This window comes from Leptidea sinapis, chromosome 29 (assembly GCF_905404315.1).
Source record: "Leptidea sinapis chromosome 29, ilLepSina1.1, whole genome shotgun sequence".
NCBI classification, from domain to species: Eukaryota; Metazoa; Arthropoda; class Insecta; order Lepidoptera; family Pieridae; genus Leptidea; species Leptidea sinapis.
Genome location: NC_066293.1, coordinates 6357081 through 6379561, shown reverse-complemented (window position 1 = coordinate 6379561; position 22481 = coordinate 6357081). Strand labels below are relative to the sequence as shown.

Below are 22481 nucleotides of genomic sequence, written 5' to 3'. Positions count from 1 at the left end.
CGAGATAAGAGACAGCGACGAATGGATTTCAACTCTTCTATGCCCGGTGAAAATGTATCTGAGACCCACAAGTTTTGAGCAACAGTCTAATCAGTGTGAACAGTCGGACTCTTTGTCCGACTGTTCAATTGGAATTGGACCGTATGCCTTTCAACAATCGACAAAAAACAACGGTGCTAGAAGACGTTTACAGATTATTCGAGAAAACCAAGAGCTTGTGCTGCAGCTTTGTCAGAACAAGGCTTTCGATGAAGGGAAGGCTACAAGACTTTTACGCGGAACACCTCAAGGGATTGCAGTCCAATTTAACCGCAACTTTAACGAGAGACTTAAGACTGCTATATCAATTTCCAAGACTTGTATTTTCGGAAAGCACACGACAACGACTGGAAAGATCAAAGGAATACGCGCTACAGAGAGACTCAAACGCAAACGACTTCGGGACAAGATACAATGGAGTAGAAGAGTTGGAACACTTATTGGACGTAAACAACATAAACTGCTATAATTCGCGAAGGCTACGAGAGACCACCTGTATCAAAAAACTCAAAAGAGAAATTACTTGTTTTTCTTCGGGCCGCCGAGTACCGGAAAAACTATGATAATAGAAAGTTTAGTGGAGATGCACTATAATTATACACGACTAACGGGACTAACTCCGTCATCGTCCTTCAATTTTTGCAGTTTAATACACACTAACGCGTGCTTTATGGACGAATGCAAGCTAACGGACAATCAATTTGAACAGTGGAAGTTGCTGGAGGGAGGACAACCAATGTCAACCGATATTAAGTACAAAAATAGACACGACGTAACAAATTGTGTACTGTACACGGCCGGCAATTACCCAATTGGTGCATATTTAACAGTAACGGATACAAGCGAAGCGATAGAGACGAGAACTACACAATTCAACTTCACGAAATTAACACATAGATTCAAACTAAATCCATTCATATGGGAGGAATTCTGGAAGAAATACGCAGACGTATTGGACATGACGTTAAATTCCAAAAATCGGGAGTATTTTAATTAATAATAATAAAATAGAAATAAGTAATTGTAAATAACACTAATGTAATATAAATAATGTTAAATATATCTACCAGATATAAGATGTGATAATAAAGTAGTAATTAACGCAAACTGAATTTAATTATCTTCAACATTAACGCATGAAGAAACCCAAGGTGACAGGAAGTCATAAAACAAAAGCGATCGTTAAACATAAATGTCAAGGGGGGTTATACATAATTAAATAGAATGAGGGGTTACATTGTTGCAAAGGTCAGGCGAGGTTATAAATAGACTAGACGCCGAGGAAAGAGGCAAATAGCATCACTAGCATCAGCTGAAAGAGGCTCCCTGGTTACAATTGTAGTATGCATGAATACCACCGGCCATTTTGTACCTCCATTCATAATTTTCCCAAGAAAAAATATGAACTTACAACTGATGAGAGGTTGCCCTCCTGGAGCTGAAGGAGTTGCACATCCATCAGGCTGGACCCAAATGAATATTTTTACAGATTGGTTCAAACACTTCATAAAGCATACACACCCAACACCAGACTCAAGAGTTCTACTGATATTAGATGGACACTTCAGCCACACCCTAAACATTGATGTAATAGACTTGGCTAGAGAGAATAATGTTGATATTGTATCTCTACCACCTCACATAACCCACAAGCTGCAACCGTTGGACAAGACGTTTATGGGGCCATTGAAAGTTTACTACAGTGAAGAAATACGAACCTGGATCAGAAATAACAACAGAGCACTGAGCCCTTTTGACAATGTAGCGTTATTTGGGCGAGCTTATATGAGAGTGCAAACAGGCGAAATTGCAGCAAACGGGTTTCGCGTTACAGGACTTTGGCCATTGAATAAAACCATACTCGGCAATGCAGATTTTCTTGCAGCGGAACAAAATGCTGTCAAAGATATCCATCTTTGACAGCATTTTGCATCCGCACAGATATTATCCGAAAACATCTACCCGCAATAATGAAGAGTTATCGACTAACAATCTAAGATTCAACCTTTCACCATCGCCTTCTATGCATAATGATCAGAATATGATTTCGAACGAATCACCGGCACTCAAACAGAAGAATCTACTTCTGGAACTTCATCTTCCGGAATTGATCGTAGCAGTCTAGGTCTGGTATCTCCTTATGACATAAGTCCCGTGCCAAAAAAAAGTCAGAAAGACATCTAATAGATGTAGAAGAGCTGCTGTGGCCTCGGTTATAACTTCGTCTCCATATAAAAATGACCTTATTGAAAAAAAATGAAAAATAAAAAAAAAACAAAAGAAAAACATACAAGACAAATTGGTAGAATCCAAACAAATCAAGATATAATACACAGTTTTTTAATCAGCTAAGATCCATACGCGCATCAGAACCACGTTTTCCAAAATGCAGAAGAAACAGATGTTTGTAGAAACTGAAGATATGCTTATGGAGGATAAATTACCCAATGAATTTGATGAAACTGAAGAAGTAAATGTTGATATTGAAAATAACCAATCTATACATCCGTTAGCATAAAATATACTAAGATCTTGTTGATTTTTTCATTTTGTGGTGTCCACTATTATGTAATTAAATCATTACATACTTTTAAATTATATCCTGTTGGTAACAATTTATAGATCTGAAACATTATTAATGCTCGGACAATAAAATTTCTAAAGAAGATTTTAAGTAATCTGAATCCATGTTTGAATTATACTATTCTATAAAATATTTATTCATTTTTAATATTAAATTAATGTTATGAAATTGAATTAGTTATAAGATTTGTATACATACTTACTTACTAGTTAAGTTAGTAAAATACAGACAATTATATTAATAAATACATATAATACAGTGATTTCATTTTGCATACTACTGCAATCGAAAGTATACGCAATTCGGTCCTGAAAGCCGCACTATGGCCCCGGCGAATGAGAAGACTAACAACGAACCCGAAGAGGTTCCAGCATCGAATGAGGAAAACAAAACCACTAGCATCATAAGCATTCTAACTTTTCTCAACGAGTTGAGGGAGAAGAAACGTGGGGTGGCAATCAACCTAGAACACCTAGGTGCAGCAGGTTACGGACCTAAACAATGGGACTTCGAAATCCGGGATACATACAAGTCTCGTCATTCAGTAGTTAGACCAAATGACAGGGCGAAAGCGCTCATGGTAAGGAATCCTCTCATAGATGGAGTTTCGAAGTCTCGATGAGTTACATTTGCACGCACAGCATATAACCAAAAATAAATGTTCTTTAATGTTTGTTTAATAATTTGATTTTTTTATTTTATCCCATTTACAAAGTGATCTGACACAAACATTAGTATAACAAACATTAATGGCAAAAGGGTTTCGCCCTGGGTAATTGACAGTGGTAAATCTGCATTCATTTTAAAATAAGTCTAAGTTATCTATTATATTGAATAAATCCAGGCCTCTGCTTTTATCCAAACTTGGAAAAAACAAATGAGCCCATAGCAATTAAAAGATATGAGAATGAATAGGGTTTAAATTTATTTTAAACTATAACAGGCCTTAAAACTCAATTTACTTTTAACATTAACAAATTTTGACTTTTGTTTGGCGGAGTCTTCTAAAGATGTATACAGTTACCTACAATTTCATATACACACTTATCTTTCGGAATAACTTGTTGATAGTTGGGTGCAGTTCCTCGGGAGGTTCATTCTTTTCCACCTACTCATAGAATTTGATTTCCAAATATTATTATTTGCTTCACTTACACAACCATCATAATTTTTTTATAACTATCCATTATCCAAATTATTCAAGACATATTGATAATACCGCGGACATCTAATTTAAAAATCAAAGTAATGAGAAATAACTGTTTTATAAATGACAGAGAGTTTCAACATCAGTTTTTTTCTAAATTCTTAACTTAGCACGCAAGATGTTACCCGTTTTAATAAAGCAAAACAAAAAATTATAGAACACAATATTTATCACTAGGATAAATAACAGAAGACTTCTTGCCAGGGTTAATTACCAACCCTAACATCCTGACATTGATAAGTATACAAGAGTATAAAAGAGTGGCAAAGAGTTTCTTGCTACTTCTTCTCATTAGCTCAACCCTTTACGAAGTAGCGGTAAATTCAATAAGAAACAATATTTATATTTTTTTTTTTGACATTCATAAGTATCATTTTTGTGACCTACATGAATAAAGTGTTTTTGAATTTGAATACATTTAGGACCTATGTGACACACTTTACAAGATGAGACCATATATAGCCAATCTAGCACACAAGATCCTTAGGAACTCAAATGAAGGAAATTGGTTGCAATTAATAGGTAGTTTTCCAATATTGCAATTAATAGGTAGTTTTCCAATAGTCAGACTATTAATAGACTAATAAATGACAATCCATCTAGAACTGAAACTATATTTCTGGTCATGAAAAGCATATGGTTGGATGTAAACATCCACCTAAAACTACTTTTTAACAACACAATAATAAAGTTTTTATTCTCTTTTTGGACTTTGAGTTTACTTGAGCCACAACTTGTAACACCAATAATCAAGGTGGGATGGGTCTTTCTCTCTCATGTATTTATTCCCTCTATGCAGTTAAAGAGGAAATTGTTACCTCTTTCATTACAGAGAGACAACAAAAACACCCTAACAATATTGTGTGGCTTACAAGCCCAAAAAATCATCTTTGACCGAGGTGAGTCATCTTGAAGACTGAATACACAATTATCAACTGAACTGGACTGCGAGTAACATCTTACACAATTATAATACCACATTACTAATATTGACAAATAAGCCTAACAAACAATAAACAATGGATTCTTTCAGAATGACAGAGCAATGGCATATTAAGCTTGATATTTGGCTCAAAATAAGATTATTCAGACTTCACTAAAGGTGAAATTAGAGCTTAGCATACTTAAGATTTTGTTATTGTGGAGTGAACATGCTGTACTTAAAAAATTATCTCTTTAAGAAAGTAAAGTGTATTCACTCCATGATAATTAAAATATGTATATTATATACTATATCTTTGGCAGTAAGCACAAGAAAATTGGTCTTGTATGTGGACATAATATATATTTTACCAGACCTGAGAATATCGATTTATTAGAATCAAGGCAATAATTTAGTAACCCAACAATAAGATGAAATTTAAGTTTCTACTATCCTAACCTTAGTAATCACCATACCATGTAACTGAATTTGTGTTAAGAAGAACAGAACAAAGCCTCATAACAGCTTTCAATACCTAATAGTTTTGCAAAATGCTGGTACCTAGACAAGAACAGTGAACACCAGCGATCTAAGAGGAACGAATTGGGGCCTATATACACCTTCTCAAATACGTTTGTGTGTTCTGACAAATAAGGAAATAATAATTTCATAATATTTTCGAATATCTCAAATTTTAATCGAGAAAATAAATCCATCTAAAATCAAGGAATCAGGAGACTGAACACTCAATACTTCACAAAACAACTGAACATTGATAAAATGAAACAAAATAAATTAGAATACTGAATCATTAATTAAAACCTAACCTAACAAATGAAAATAACAAAAACTATAAAATATATTATGTTATATACGAAATGTACAAATTAACTACGTAGTTAAATTTGCAGAACCCGCGACCGATTGTTTGAAAACAATTTTAAGATGTTTCGTGAGTTCTGGCTGGATTTAAATCACAGAACACTACTATTTATTACTCGTTTAATGAGTTTTAATTTTAAAATTTACCCACGCTCTATAATCTATAGTGCGAAGTGTGAACTGTGACTGTGAACCACAGAACACTTTCACTCTAACGAGCTATGAACGAAGCGTCTAGTACAAACAAACTCAAAAGTACAGCCTATTTTTCCTTTATACTCTGTGGTGTACAAACAACTATCTGTATCTTAGTATCTATGGTTCCGAGAAAAAAAAAGCGCGGGAACTCTTGATTGCTTAGGGCGGTCTTTTTAACTATAAAATTAAATATTTCTATTATATTGTACATAATCGTCATATTTTTGAAAAGTATATAAGTATTTGTATATGTTTATCATTTAATTTGTTTAGTATAAGTAAAAGTCTATATATTTAGTGATTTAGGTTTGTGCTAAGAGATGTCGAAAATGCGGAAAAAAACCAAGCCGGAACGAGATAAAGGTGAGTCTATTTTAGATTCCACCTCTGAAAGTAGCGAATACTCGGATTCGCGTACAGTTTTGGAAGACCACGAGAACTTTTATTTGCCATATAGGGTGGCCGACTATTGTCGCCGATATCCGGAAGACGCAGGTGCCGGCCATGAATTTATAGTCTTCATAGAGAGTGCCACTGAACAGCCACATGGTAGTCGTGACATGCTTACTCTTAGTAGCTACTTATCGCGCTTCATTAAAGGCATTAAATATCTTGAGAAACTCAACAAATATAAGATAGGAGTAGTGTTTGAACGACCCAATTTGGCTAATACATTCCTAGACAACACGACATTTTTAAGGGAACAAAATATTAAGGCGTCCATCCCAGCTGGTGCCACTGAATTGTCTGGAGTGATTTCCTCCGTACCCATTGATATGTCCAACAAAAAAATTTTCAAATCTTTGTCAAGTACAAAAAAAATTATTTCTGTTCGGCGTATAATGAAAAAAAACAAACCCGATAGTGGTTTTATATTACAACCTACAAAGGCAGTCATTATTACCTTTGCGTCATCTACTTCACTCCCAGATTACGTTCACTTAAAGATGTGGCGTCTACCAGTGCGACCTTATGTGCCGCCAGTTAAGCAGTATTTCCGATGCCTTAGGTTTGACCACTTGGCTAAATTCTGTAATAATGCTCAGCGTTGCTCAATCTGCACTGAAAATCATTCATATAAAGAATGTACTATACCTATTGACAAAGCAGTATGTGTGCACTGTAAAGGTAACCATCTTGCAGTATCAGGTCAATGCCCTATAAAACACAAAAAGATATTGGATAGTAAAAATAAAAGTAAAACACCATTATCAGATTTATTTAAACATCCAACAAACTTTCCATCACTTAATAAGACAGAGAACACACAAGACATAATTAATTTAATTTTATCCAATCCAGCAGCAATGAACCTAATCACAGAATCAATAATCAAAGTCATTACACTAAATAAAACACAGAATCAAAGCATTAGGTCACACGCAATTAGTTCAGCTATTAAAGATACCATAGAAACTAAAAATAAAACGTCACATTCAACTGTCACAAACTTAACATAGTACAGTGGAATGCTCAAAGTCTGTTGAGTAACAGACTTGAGCTTCAAAACCTTCTTTATGAGCAGGACATACACATAGCACTTATATCAGAAACTTGGCTTTAACCAAATATACAGTTATCTATCAGAGGTTATACAATACTAAGAAATGATTGTGGTAATGATCACAATAGTGTAGCAATTTTTCTTAGAAATGGCATTTATTTTCAAAAGTTAGAAACATATTCCGATAGCTCCTTGCAAAATGTAGCAATCAAAATTAAATACAAACAAAAAGACATCTCAATTGTTAGCTTTTATAGTCCTGGCAACAGTGTACCTAACTTTGACAAATCTAAATTTAATAGACTGTTGTATAGTATTCCAAAACCACTAATAATTGCTGGTGATTTTAATGCTCACCATACCATTTGGGGTTGTAATAGAACCAATTCTAGAGGTAAAGACATCATGGATGTAATGGACAATAATGACTTAATGCTCTTAAATAATGATCAACCAACTACAGTGGGTACTAATTCTTGGAGACCAAATGGACTAGATCTAACAATTTATCACATCTTCATTATTCTTGTGCTGTGAATGGCAAGTTCATCAGGACTCTTTGGGCAGCTATCACTTGCCTACAATCACAAAATTTTCCATGGTAGTGTCGGAAACTGAATCTTCTTCAATTCCATCCAACATTCCTCCACACAGTAATCTGAAAATAGTAAATTGGGACCAATATGAGAACTTAGTAAATGACTTGTTAAAACAATTTGATATAAATAATTGTAATCTACAGAAGTCTTACAATAACTTCTGTTCCATAATTCTTAGAGCGGTAGAAAATTCAGTACCTAAAACCAACTACCACTGTAACAATATTACTAATCTACCTAAAAGAAAGCGACAACTTCCCTGGTGGAATGGGCAATGTACTAAAGTGGTAGAAGATTGCAAACAGGCATCTGTTATTCAAATCAAATTGCAATATCCAAAACTACATTCATTTTAAGAAAGCTCAAGCAAAGAAAAAATGTATAGTAAGACTTGAACGTCGTAAATCCTGGACAGATTTTTGCTGCACCATAAATACTCAACACCAATGAAACAGATTTGGACAAAAATGAGGAAGTTTAAGAACTTATATTCTAATTATATATTTGATATAATAATTGAATATCCAACTTTTTACACAAGTATACTCCAGATACAGTACCAAATTTGACAATTATTCACAATAATCATCCTTTAAATAGCACCAACTCTTTTATGATTGCCCCTTTTACTATTGAAGAATTAAAAGCTGATCTATCATCAAGAAAGGACTCTGCATGCGGATTGGATCTCCTATAAAATGTTAAAACTCCTAAACTCTTCTAACTTAAATAAGTTTCTAAAAATATTAAATCTCCTATGGAAGAACTCCACTATTCCAGAAGAATGGAAAACAGACTGTCTAATTCCAATTTTAAAGCATGGGAAAGATTCTGGTTCAGCTGATTCATATCGTCCTATCACACTAAGCTCGTGTGTTGGTAAAATTTTTGAACAATTAATAAAACAGAGATTAATATTTTATATTGAAAGTAACAACCTCTTACCTAATAATCAATTTGGATTTCGATGTGGTCGTTCTGCTTGTGAGAGTATACGGCATTTATGTCTTGACATCCATAGTGCCCAGATTGACAGTAAGATATTGGCTGGTGTTTTTTTGGATGTTGTAGGAGCATTTAATAATGTTGATTTAGAACAATTATCATCCATTCTTCTATCCTTAAATGTCCCTGAAAAAATAGTTAGTTGGATATTCAATTTCTTGCATGGTCGTGAACTTTATGTTAGAGTCAATAACCAATTAATAGGTCCTCGATATTCATATATAGGCGGAATTTTGAGTCCATTGCTCTTTATAATCTACTTAAATCAAATAAATATTGTTTTGGGTAATAGAGTTTCTAACCTCCAATTTGCTGATGATCTAGTAGTGTATAGTTCAGGACTTAATTTATCAAATGTTGTGTTAGATCTTAATGTAGCACTCAAAAAATTGGAGCTTTATTTTCAATATGTTAGTCTTGAGGTCAGTATTGACAAAAGCAAAGTAGTAATATTTTCAAAGCATTCTATAAGAATAAGAGATGCAAAAATATATTATGGTACTCAGGAAATTTCAATAGATAATTCAATAAAGTTTTTAGGAGTTACGTTTTTAAGTAATTTTAGATGGCACAAATATGTTGAAATATTAGAAAATCGAACATTAAAGGCCTGCAATATTCTGAAATCATTAGCTGGTACATATTGAGGTGCAGACCCACGCATCTTGCTAACACTATATAAGTCATTAGTCCGTAGCCATTTTGAGTATGCCTTCTTTTGTTATGGTGGAGTAATTACATTAGTGAATAAATTAGAAAAAATACAAAATAAATGCTTAAGGATCATAACAGGCGCTTTTAGGTCTACTCCTATTATATCATTACAAGTAGAATGTAATATTCCCCCACTAGCTCTTAGATTCAAATATCTACAAACAAAATTCTTTCTCAAATTAACTTCTATTAATAATCATCCACTCCTATTAAAGATACAGGACTATATTAACCAAACTGACAATAATTCCTACTATCAAGTAGAAGGCATCTCTGATTTGTTACATTTTTCTTGTGATCATAATCTGTTTTCTAGTATTCTTTGGCCATGTTATTTAAATTCTTATAATTCAAAATATACACCTATTAAAATAATTATTAATGAATCATTAAAATATAAGGAAGATGTATATAGTATGCTGTCAGAGTGGCAAAATTATAACCAACTTTATACTGATGGATCTAAAAGTAATACTGCTGTCTCTATGGCAGTTTATGACATACAACTGCGGAGTGGGTTTGGTCGTAGGTTAAATACCTTGGCTAGTATATACACAGCAGAATGTGCTGCAATATATGCTGCTCTAGAATATATTGGAGAACAGTCATATAATAATTGGATTGTTATAACGGATAGCATGAGTGTTTTAAAAGCTTTACAATATCCTAAATGTAATGTTACAACTAATTTCATAATTTACAATATTAGAGACAAATATCAATGCTTGTCCCTAATAAAAGATATTGTTTTATTCTGGACTCCTTCACACATAGGCGTGGAAGGAAATGAACAAGCTGATTATCTTGCTAAATCTATTGTGAATAGTAATCAGATACATACTGCTTTGAACATTCCCATACCACATACAGATGCACTGTCTCATTTTAAAGGTACATTCTTGCAAGACTTTCAGAATTATTGGCAACAAGTTGTTCAAACAAAGGGCAAATGGTTAGCCGACATTAAAAACGAAAGCTCTCCTCCCTGGTTTGTTAAAAAGAAAAAATACTTACACAGAAAATTTTACACCACAATTTGTCGGCTACGTCTTTGACATTCTCGTAGTGGTGCTCATTTATTTAGGATCGGTGTTTTAGATTCTCCAACTTGTCAATTCTGTAATTTATCCACCCAAACTCTTGATCACATTTTATTTGACTGTCCCCAATATAATCTTCAAAGATTTACATTGATAGACTGCCTCTTGGATATTTATAAGAATGCTGAAGACATCCCGCGCTCACTTCAGCAGTTATTGAAAACTTATGACTGCTTCGAGCCGCTTTACAAATTTATAGTTTCAACGGTAGGCAAAATTTGAATATACGGCTTGGTTTTTGACACAATCCATTACATAGACTTAAAACATATTCGTCCATAAATTATTATTGGACTTGTGTTTATAATGTAAATTTTAATGTATAAATGTAAATATTATATTTGTAGTTATACCTTAAATTAGTTTCATATTATCTTATAATTATATTCAACTAATATTCATCATTATTACTTATAGTTCATGTATAATATATTTCTTATAACGTATATGAGATTTATATTTTAGTATTATATCATAAAAGTTTATTAATATTAAACCCGCCCGGGGTTTAAGCTTGATCTTCATTGGAACAAGAATATTAAAGACTTGGCTTCGGCCTTTCATGCGAACCTATATGTATATGAAGAAAATGAAACATGAAGAACACGAAATACTACTTTTATGTGAAATTGTACTATTTATGTTTGAAGATGAAGATGATATAAAGACTTAGCTTGACTTTGAACAAGCTGTGTAAAGTGAAGACTGAAGAATAGAAAAATAAAAATAAGACTTGGATGTATGGGCTTTTGACCCCTTTGCCTGTCCGGATGGACGAACAGAACCAAAAAAAAAATATCTATGGTTCCGGTAGAGTTCGATATTCGATACCTTAGAATAATGACACTGTAGAAGTAGACACTGTAAAAGTAGCGTGCCCCTTTTCTTCTTCTTCTTGGTTTATTGGCTCCGCGCGTTGAGCGATTGAGCCATTGTCAAGTTTTTATTTTTTCTTTATTTCTTATTTAATTATATATTTCTAAAATTTAGAGATAGTATTTAGATTTAAATTATATATTTCTTTAAGACGGAGGAAACTTACTTAAAATTTTTGATAGGATGAGTAAAGGATAGAAAATAATATATTATGGAATACTTATACTACTTATTTACAGTTCAAAATCATTTAATAGGATAAATGTGGAAAGAAGTTTATATACACAAGGTTTATCAGAGGATAAAAGGATGTCAAAATAAGTAGGAAGTGGGATATGACACTGAATAAAACCCGAGAATAATGATTCCCGGTTATATTTTGGGCATGATAAAAATATATGGTTCAGGTCACCCAACTCACCACATTCACACAGATCACTATTCACAATTCCAAATTTCGCCAGTTGAACAGGAGAACAAACGTGGCCCAAACGCATACGCGTTAGGATATACGTTACTCTCCTGCTCAACACCAAACCTGAGAACCATAGCTTTGACGGAATATTGTTATGAATTCTAGCAAATGTGCGCTTTAACTTGGTAGAGATCAACCATGCCACATTCCTGAAGGGAATGTTTTGGCAATGCACACAAATCATGGACATTGTTATAATAATTTGCCATATCTCCGCATGAAATAGTTTCGTTCGTCAAGCTGGTCAGATCGTTCGTTTCCAAAAAATGCCAGAGTGAGCTGGTACCCAGGAAAACACCACTTTATAGCCTTTTTCATGACATGTCACTAGCAGGTTTCGAGGTGGTGCTTAGAAGCATCACTATATATAATGAAAGTCCGTACACTCATTTTCTATTAAGATGTTTTCATATTGAGGAGCTTCGAATTCAATTCTTGGAATATCTGGATTAATCCTAACATCTGGAGAGATTATTAGTTCCTTATATTTAGTATCAAAAGACGTAGAATAACAATATGTGCTAAACATCAGCGCTTGTATGAAGCCAAATGTTTGAAAGCTTTTGACAAGGCACGGGGCGATTTGTGGGACAAGTATGAATAAGTATCAATACATTCTAAAAGGAGTTGAAGTTTATCACGTAAAGTACGATGAGAAAATTGCATAGCTTTAAATAAATACGTATCAGATAAAAATTGACGTCTTAAGTAGAAAGGTGGTTCTACATACTCTATTTGCAAAGCGTTGATAGGACTAGATTTCATAGCTCTAAGAATGATCCTTGAAGCTTTGGCCTGCACACAATCTAATTTCCTAAGAGCAACTACCCTACAGGGCTCTAAAATGAAAGTGGCATAATCTAGTAAGCTACGAATAAGGGTGTTGTAAATAAGGCGCAACAAAAAAGAATGGGCCGGTTAGACACCTGATCATATTTAAGTTTCTTTCACATTTAGCAACAATATAATCACATTGAGGTACTCCTGTAAGTTTGGAATCTAAAATAACTGCCAGGAATTTAAATTCAGACTTTACGGGCATTGGATAATCCCCATAAAGTACATTGAAATCGTGAATGGTTCTCTGTCTAGAAAATAGAACCACAGGGCTTTTACTAACAGACGATTCTAATCCATTGACATCCAACCAGTCATTTAGCATACTAAGAGTAGTTAAGCGATAACTAGCATTTACTACACAACTGTCCGAGTTGTATAAAAGAAGATCATCAGCATATTGCAAAACAGATATATCTGAGGTTAACGATGTTTCTAAATCATAGTTGAGATGGACTTAGGACCGACCCCTGGGTCAGGCCTCTCCATACAAGCCTTGAATCTTGATAGTTGAGTACCATTGTTAAGGTCTAAATTAATACATCTTTCAGAAAGCATATTGATGATAAATGTAATTAATAATTGGGGAACGTGGAGGTCATGCAATTTTGATGCAGTACTGAAATCAGTACATTATCATAAGCTGAGCTGATATCAAGAAAGGCCGCAAGAACGGACTCATTATTTGAGAAAGCTAAAAGAATATCCGACACAAAAGTACTTATATTGTCTTTGGCGCTCCGGCCCTCTCCAAATAAATCCCAGCTGATTGGCCGTCAAAATGTTATTAATTTCAATAAAAAATTCTAACCTATTTTTAATTTTTATCAAGATGCTCAAATATTTTGGCAAGGACAGACGATAGCGCTATTGGATGAAAATATGAAATATCAGGGGCTGGTTTGTTTGGTTTTAATATGGGAATTATGGCTTGGGTTTTCCAAGAAGAAGGAATATAACCAGTCTCCATAATAATACTCAAATAATAATTCAAGGAAGTGTCACTGCAGTTAATCAAGAAAGAGAATGTGATGCCATCTTCACTTGGAGATGAGTCTATTGCATAAGACAGCACCTCTTTTAGTTCAGAAAAAGAAAAGGGAGCATTAAGGTCTGTATAACTACAAGCTACAGAGTAAGGAATACAACGATGGGCGTTTTTAAAGTCAGGAGCAGATGAAGGAGCCAGCTTGTCCAAAAAATTGTCGGCTAGTTCAATAGATAATGTAGTCAATGAGTGTGAAAAGAAAGCTGATTTAAATCTTCTTATATTTTTCCAAACAACTGATGGGCAAACATCTGGATTTAAAGACTCACAAAACTCCAACCCTCAAATTTCTTGTTTTCGGAGGAACTTGCGAGTGGAATTAGCTATTTGAAACAATATTTTTTCTCAGTCTCCTTTCGCTGCTTGATAGCTATAATGCTCTCATGATCCCACCAAGCAGGAAATGGAATTTTACCTTGTCTATTACCCCATAATGGAAATAAAGTGTTAGCAGCATCAATTAATACTTTGGTAATCTCATCTGCTCATATTGTTTTATTACCACCATAAACAATAGGAAGGTTAGATAGTCTTGTTCAACATAATGTTTAAATGAAATCCAATCATCTGGCAGTTTATGTTTTAATTTAGAAATGTGTTTTACATTAGAATGTGTACAAGATATAGGTAAAGTAAGAACAACCGGTATATGATAACTGCCATTAGAATTGTCAAGTACACTCCAGGATACCAGTGAGGCCAAACTTTGAGAACAAAGTGACAAGTGAGGAGCACTGAGGCTTTCATGGGGACCAGTATGTCGAGTTGGAGTTCCATTGTTCGATATACATACATTAAGAGAGTCTAAAATATCTGTCATCAATTCACAGTTGAAATCACCAAGTACTAAAAATGGGCCAGGTAAGGTAGCAAGTAATTGACTAAACTCATTATATAAAGCAGAAGAAGGGTGAGGTACACAGATATTATACAAATTTTATTTACAATCATAGCAATGGCATTAATGCCATCACTGAGAGGAGGGAGTGAAAAAATCTTATATGAGAAAGCTTTACTAATAAGTATGGCTACTCCACCATACCCATCAAGTCTATCATTTCTCACAGCCATAGGTTTATTAGGTTATATTTATTTAGTAAGTAAATAATATCAGTTTTTTTGCTTTTAGCACTCCTGCAGTTCTACTGAAGGATTTTGTAGTCCATAATTAAAGATTTGGTTTAAAGATGTCGATAATGAATTGACAGTGTTGGAAGGTAAAGAGTTATCACTAGAGAATGAATTACTAGAACTAGAAATCAATATACATAATAAGTTCCAAAATTAATTCTACAATTGATTGTTGTGGAGTTGTATTTGATCTCTGTTTCAACATACAACCATCAGGTATTTGGGAATTATGATTATTGTATTCATTATTAATTGATTCATACATGGTACGGTCATATCCTCCAGTTTGTTTAGGAAGAACACGACATTGAATAAATACAGTTTTTTTATGCCCATTGTTTGGTGTAGGAGGTACATGTGAACTAAAATTTGAAGAAGGATGATTTTTATTTCCAGATTGGGTAGGGGAGGAAGCTACTACATTATTATAAGGTTTTGAAGGTGGAGGATGGATTTTAGCTGCCTCGGCATATATGCAATTCTGGGCCATTGAAACTTTATTTTTTTTTGTTTAGCGAATTCTGGACATAGCTTACTAATTTAAACACCTACGGTCCCTGGGAAGACGAATCATCATTAAACTATCTCATACTCTAGCTCCCGCGGCGATGACGGTAGGAGCGATTATAGGTGTGGGACTCGCTGGATGGGGTATTTACCAGCTGGCGAAACGATTCACTTCCCCAGCCTCCTCAGACCTGCTCAACTGTATTATTACCCAAAGCACGTCAACACCACACTCGCCGCCTACAGCTCAATATGAACCAAATTCTGTCGCTGCTTGCTATAAACACATCAAAAAGTTTAGAAGTCATGTCATCAGCAAATCGAAGAGGCCATCCATGGCATACGAGCAGCACAAGAGCTTGCTGACACACTGCGGTCATTTGACAGTGAAACGGCCGTGGAATTCCTGAACATCCGCATGTACGGGCAGAAGATAACAGATAGATATCGAGCCCAATGAGCCGTACTGCTCACGCAAGAAATGGACAGACAGGGCTTGCGGGACCTCACGCGACGTGGTCCCATAATCCGGGACGCGGTCGAAATGCACATGCAGACCAAACTGACGCGTTGCAAGCCATCAACCGTTACAACGACGCCGTCGACGGAGTCATAGAGCGAGTACACCCGTGGTTCTGTTGGAGGACTGAACGCACACAATTCTCCAATAATTTAAACACCTACGGTCCCTGGCTTCACAGAAATTAACCATCCACCTTATAGTCCAGATCTGGCTCCCTGTGACTATTTCTTATTCAAAGATTTAAAGAAAAAATTGAGGGGTCGCAGATTTTCGACGGACTAAGAAATGAAGGAGGCTGTGACTGACCATTTTGACGAGCAAAATAAAAATTACTATTATAACGGCATGAAGTCACTTATTTGCAAATGTCATAAGTGTATTTCACTTGCAGGAGAATATATAGAAAAATAAAAAAAAAAACTAGCCATCAAAGTCTTTTCTTTCATAGTTAGGTAGATTACTTATCAGCCTCCCCTCGTAAGTTCGGGGCAGTCAATTCTGTTGTTGCACACGTCATAAAGAAATAACATATCGAGTAAAGTTCGCCGGTCTTTTAATTGCATTAATTTATGGTGGCTACAGGATTCCTCATAACTAGAACCATAATGCTGAAGGCGATATTCTAATACCTTTACAAATTTTGATTGTATATTCTCTATTTCATAGATATATATCCTATAGTATGGGTTCCAGATATTACAGCAGTATTCTAAGACGCTACGAACATATGAGAAATAAAGAACTTTTATACACTCTAAACCTGAAAAATGTTGACTTACACGTATAACGAAACCTAGATTCCTGTAAGCCTTTTCAGTTATTGCAGCAATGTGATCTGACATTGACATTTTTATATCAAACACTATTCCTAAGTCCCTAATGCTATTCGTTCGTGTTAATAGAACATCAAGTAATGTGTATAGGTTTTCTAATTTATTTCTTTTTCGCGTAAAGGTGATGTGAAAACATTTAGTTACATTGACTCCAATACGGTTGTCATGATAATAGTCACACAGTCTGATTAAATCACTCTGAAGGTTTATTGAATCTATTTCAGTCTTAATGCGAGTGTAAATTTTAGTGTAGTCAGCATACATAAGAAACTTAGCAAACTGGAAACAGTCGCCAATATCATATAAATAAGATAAATATAGTAATGGTCCCAAAATTGACCCTTGCGGAACTCCACAAGGTCAGAACGATGCCCAGCCAAGACCACAGCTTGCGAACAATTGTACAGGTAAGACTCCATCCAACGAAGAAGATCACCACGAATCCCTAGTTCCTGCAACTTGTGTATTTATTTATTTATTTATTTATACAAGGTCCACCAACACAGAATACACAAGACAATTCATAAGATTGAAACATAAATTTAAAAAATCGTGTTCCTGCAATTACAGGTGAACACATCATGCACATTAACATACAAACAATTTAGTTGTTAATTATATAAAAGTAAATTGAAGTCCTATAACGCTAACATGTTAAAACAATATAAAAAGATAAATTAATTCTATAAATCATTACAAGCTAAAATACAGTCACTTCAATATAATCACTAAAATACTATAGTATAGGTACAATATATCTTATCTATGCATTTTTTATTATAAATTAGGTCATTACATTTTACTAATCAGAGTGTCAGGTTTCTCTTAAATTGTGCTACTGTATCTCCAAAAACATCTAAAGATCGCTTGTTTGAAATTATAGTATTGTATTGACGCAACAGCCTATTCAGTGGGGAGTTAAATCCGAGATTAGAGTTTGCTCGATCAGGTATAAACGGTTTATATTTTGCCAGTTGAGGTGCTCTAGTTGGCATGTGAATATTTATCTTGCTCAATAGCTGCGGGCAATCCAACATCCCATTAATGATTTTATATAAAAATATCTGTTCATGGATTTGCCTACGATCCTCCAAGGATATCATTTTATAATTTGCTAGCCTGCTACTATAGCTGTCAAGATGTCTCGTTTTTAGGCGAAAGCTAATAATTTTTAGAATTTTTTTTTGGATACTCTCAACGCGTTGTATATATTTGTTATAATAAGGGTTCCAAACAACAGAACAATACTCAAGACAACTTCTCACCAGCGCATTATATAGTACAATCATTGTTTCAGAATTTTTAAATTCCTTGGTATTCCGCAGAACAAACCCGAGCATTTTAAAAGCCTTGGAAGTAATGTTATTAATGTGTTGGTCAAATCTTAGGTTGCTATCCAAAATCACTCCAAGATCCCGAATCTGCTCAACTTGCTTAAGAGGTGTATCATTTATTTTGTATACTATATCTTTACAGCTATTTAGCCTTTTTCTGGAAAATCTCACATGAAAACATTTCTCAGCATTTAATACCATAAGGTTACATTTACACCAGTAAGCTAATCTATTTAAATCCTCCTGAAGCTTTTCAGAGTCGCTTATAGAATTCACACATCTGGCAATTTTTAAATCGTCCGCAAATAAATAACATTCTGAATGATGGATATTTGTACATAGGTCATTAATAAACAAATTAAATAAAATAGGACCGAGATGGGAGCCTTGTGGTACACCAGTTGTCATTGAATATGTGAATGATTTGAATCCATTTACTGCCACTATACCAGATCTATTTGCAAGGTATGAACTGAACCATCTAAGAAGGCTATTTCCGATTCCCGACGCAGCAAGTTTTTCGGTTAAGATTGAATGGTTAACTCGATCGAACGCCTTGCTGAAATCAGTGTATATGACGTCCACAGAAGATCTAGAGTCTACGGTTTTAGAAATGCTTTCAACAAAAGATACCAAATTAGTAGCGGTAGACTTATTCGCTAAGAAACCGTGCTGATGAGTAGTTATAATATGTCTTAAATGCCATGTGAGTACTTTGCAAACTAATTTTTCAAATACCTTGTCTAATATCGGTAATATTGAGATTGGCCTATAGTTACTTACCATTTCCCTGCCACCTGATTTGTAGATTGGTACTACGCGCGCTTGCTTCCGTCGTAACGGGAAGACACCGCAAGTAAAGGATTTATTATAGATCTTTTCCAGTGGATATGATAAGGGTTCTGCACACTTGACAATGAATAATGCTGGTATGTTATCACAGCCTGCTCCTTTGTATATATTTAATCCCTTTAAAAGTTTAGTGATATCTTCACGGGAAATTTCACATGATAATAAAGTATTACAATTAACTGCATTGTCCCGCCTAGGATAACTATGAGTAGTAAAAGTATAATATGGTCGACTCGATCAAACGCCTTCTCAAAATCAGTATAAATTACGTCAATTTTGATAACCATCATCCATTCCACGCTGAACGTAATTAGTAAAAACAGCAAGATTGGTATTAGTGGAGCGACCATGTATGAAACCATGCTGCTCTAGAGGTAAGTGACGAATGATTATGGGGTACAGGTAATTGTGTGCTACCCTTTCCATTAATTTACCTAAGGTATTAAGTATTGATATAGGCCTATAATTTTCAACAGATGCTTTAGATACTTTTTTATGGATTGGTACTATATTAGCAGTTTTCCATATTTTTGGGAAATATCCTTCAAGAAAGCAGCGTTTAAAAATTAGTGCTATAGGCGCTGATAGTGATGCAGAACAAGCGACCAGAAAGCTTGGTGGAATTTTATCACAACCCGGGCCTTTTGATGTATCAAGAGTTTTTAGTAATTTTTTTACCTCGTCAATCGTAAGTTGAATATTGCTGATTGTATCATGACAAATAGACCGTTCCTCTGAAAAAACTTTATATTGCGATACAGGTGAAATAAAATTTTTGCAGAAGAAATCATTAAAAGCATTACAAATATCATATTGATTTGAGATAGTCTCATCTTTATAAAGCCAGGGTAAGCAGATTTATTATTTCTTTTGGATTTAACATAAGTCCAGATTAATTTAGGTGTAGATTTTATTTTATCCTCAGAGTTCCTAATATATTCTGAATAGCATCTTTTTTCAACGTTTTTAACACGCCGACGTAATTTAGAAAAGGAAGCATAGTCGTTCGGATTATTATATTTTGCTTTCTCTTTTATTATATTTATGAGAGCCTTAGTGTACCACATAGGATATGTGTAAGTGTGCGAAAGTTTTATGAGGTACAAATTGCGAGTAAAATTTATCGATCGCGACATGCAGTGGTAAGCATTCAAGCGAAGTCCAATCGTAATTAGAAAAAAAGTAGTTTACAGCATTATAATCTACCTTATTATATAAATAACGTTTCGTATTAGTACGTTTTATTGACGGTAATACGATATCAATAACACAAATATCAATTGCAGGGTGGAAAATATCCTCTTTAACTAAAGGTGATTTTGATTTATTGATAATTAAAGATGTATTGGAATAAATTAAGTCTAGTAGGTTGTTATGAGTATTAAAAAAGAAATTATATTGAATTAACCCAAGAAATGCTGTTAAGTTTAATAACTCCGTGGCAGTATTCTGGATAACGATGCTTCCTTTTTTTAGTAGAATAGGATGCCCCTGTTTCCAATCAATACATGGCAAATTAAAATCCCCTGCCAGAATAAAATGATCGTCAGGGTGAGGATTAAATAATTGCGATAATATCTCGCAGAGTATCTGTATCCGTGATGGAAGTATCTGGTTAGGAGGAATATAAGCACAAATGATACTTAAGTCACATAGTGAGCCTAGAGTGCGGGCAGGTATAGATATGCACATACATTCCAGATCATCGTGTTCAAGGTCAAAGCGCCGGCGAGCACCGAATCGCCTCGCACAAGCAATTAATACTCCCCCACCAAATGCATCACCACTCGTGGTACGGTCACGACGAAATACGTCGAATCGCGCAGAATCGCACAATTCCGAGTCTAAAATACTAGGACATAACCACGACTCAGTAATAAGTGCTATATCTATTTGTGATATTGATAGGTTATTAAAAAATATGTTTGTTTTTGTCCGCAGTCCTCTTACATTGTGATAGATTAAGCTTAATCCTATATTTTGCCTATTCAGTGTGGAAGACATAATGAATAAACATTATGTATTATAGGTACATTATCGATTGTTCTTTCTCCATAAGCTTTGTTTTTTTATATGTTTCTTCATACCAGGACAAGAGATTTTATAAATTAAAGGGAATATGTCAGTGAACATAAAAAAATGTGAGTGTTTAAATGGAATTTTATTCTCATTCCTTATTCGATGGTAAACACATCCTCAGCATTGTCTCTCGACTCTTCGACCTCTGCTTTTGGAATGTTATAAATCTGTTTGACAGTCATCTTTGCCAACATGTTTGGAGAACCTTTGAAATTATTGGAACAGCCTTCATGTTTTCTTACAGCCTGGTCTGCCAAATGTACTCCATTGAGTGTTGGTGTAATTAGACGATTTCGCTTGTCAGTTTTTATATTATTTATTTTTGAGAATTTCCTCCCATAATCTGCATTTGAATTAGGAACTGACAGAGCTGTGAGCGCGAAGTTAGGAAGATTTGTGAACAGCCGTTCACCAATTTCGTCTTTCACCATTCATTCCATAAGTCACCATTTTTTCGTGTACTACTATTACAACAGTCTTTTCAGATTGGATGTATTCATTCAACCGACTAAATTTTCAACTAGTTCAAAGTTGAACATGACATCGGATTAAAGAACTTTAATTTCTCATTAAGACTGTAGTCACTTACATGAGAACATAAAATCAGTGAGTGAGAGGCGAATTTGCTCATTGCTGCTTTCTGATATAGTTTATTGTTATTACGATAAGATGTTTTTATACATTGCTTTGTAAATGATATAGCAGCCTTTTTTTGAAGATGTTGAGCGAAGTCGCTTCTCTAACAGTTTTCGAAAGCTTATTGTATAGCTGTGCTCCTGCAAATGTTATATTATTTTTACCATAGTTGGTCCGATATGGAACTAACTAGTCTCAAAAAAAGCGGAACCGCGTCAGTTAAAAGCGGAAGGTGGACCATTATCAAGAAAGGCGGTGTAAAAAGCGGAAAAGCGGTACATCTGGCAACGCTGGCTGTCACAGGGATTCCCTTGTTTTTACCAAAAAAGTAGCTCTGAGGACGGTGATCGCTACGAAGTGTGAAATGCGTAAGCATCATATTAGTCTGTGGTGAAATGTCTACCATAAATATATTGATGGTGTTTTGAAACTCCAAAAACAAAGGTCAGATTTTTTTTTTGTTGGGATTTTATGACCTGGTAACTACAGCTTCTTTATCTAACTGCGTGTAGTTAACTTCAGTCGCGTTCAAAGTACGTGACGCACAACACACCGGACGCTCGCTATTCGCTACCGTCTGCGTTAGTACTGCCCCC

At 34.6% G+C, this 22481-nt stretch overlaps 1 long non-coding RNA gene across 2 annotated transcripts; it reads right to left on the bottom strand.

Moving 5' to 3' along the window:
- Positions 1 to 7030: 7030 nt before the first annotated feature.
- LOC126973579 (uncharacterized) lies at positions 7031 to 10762 on the bottom strand. 2 transcript variants are annotated; one of them, XR_007731383.1, is made up of 3 exons: positions 10669 to 10762; positions 8881 to 9066; positions 7031 to 7994 (listed from the first exon to the last, which is right to left on the bottom strand). It is a non-coding gene; the product is annotated as an uncharacterized LOC126973579 (long non-coding RNA). The 2 variants fall into 2 exon arrangements; XR_007731382.1 differs by lacking the exon at positions 10669 to 10762 and adding an exon at positions 9243 to 9332.
- Positions 10763 to 22481: the final 11719 nt, after the last annotated feature.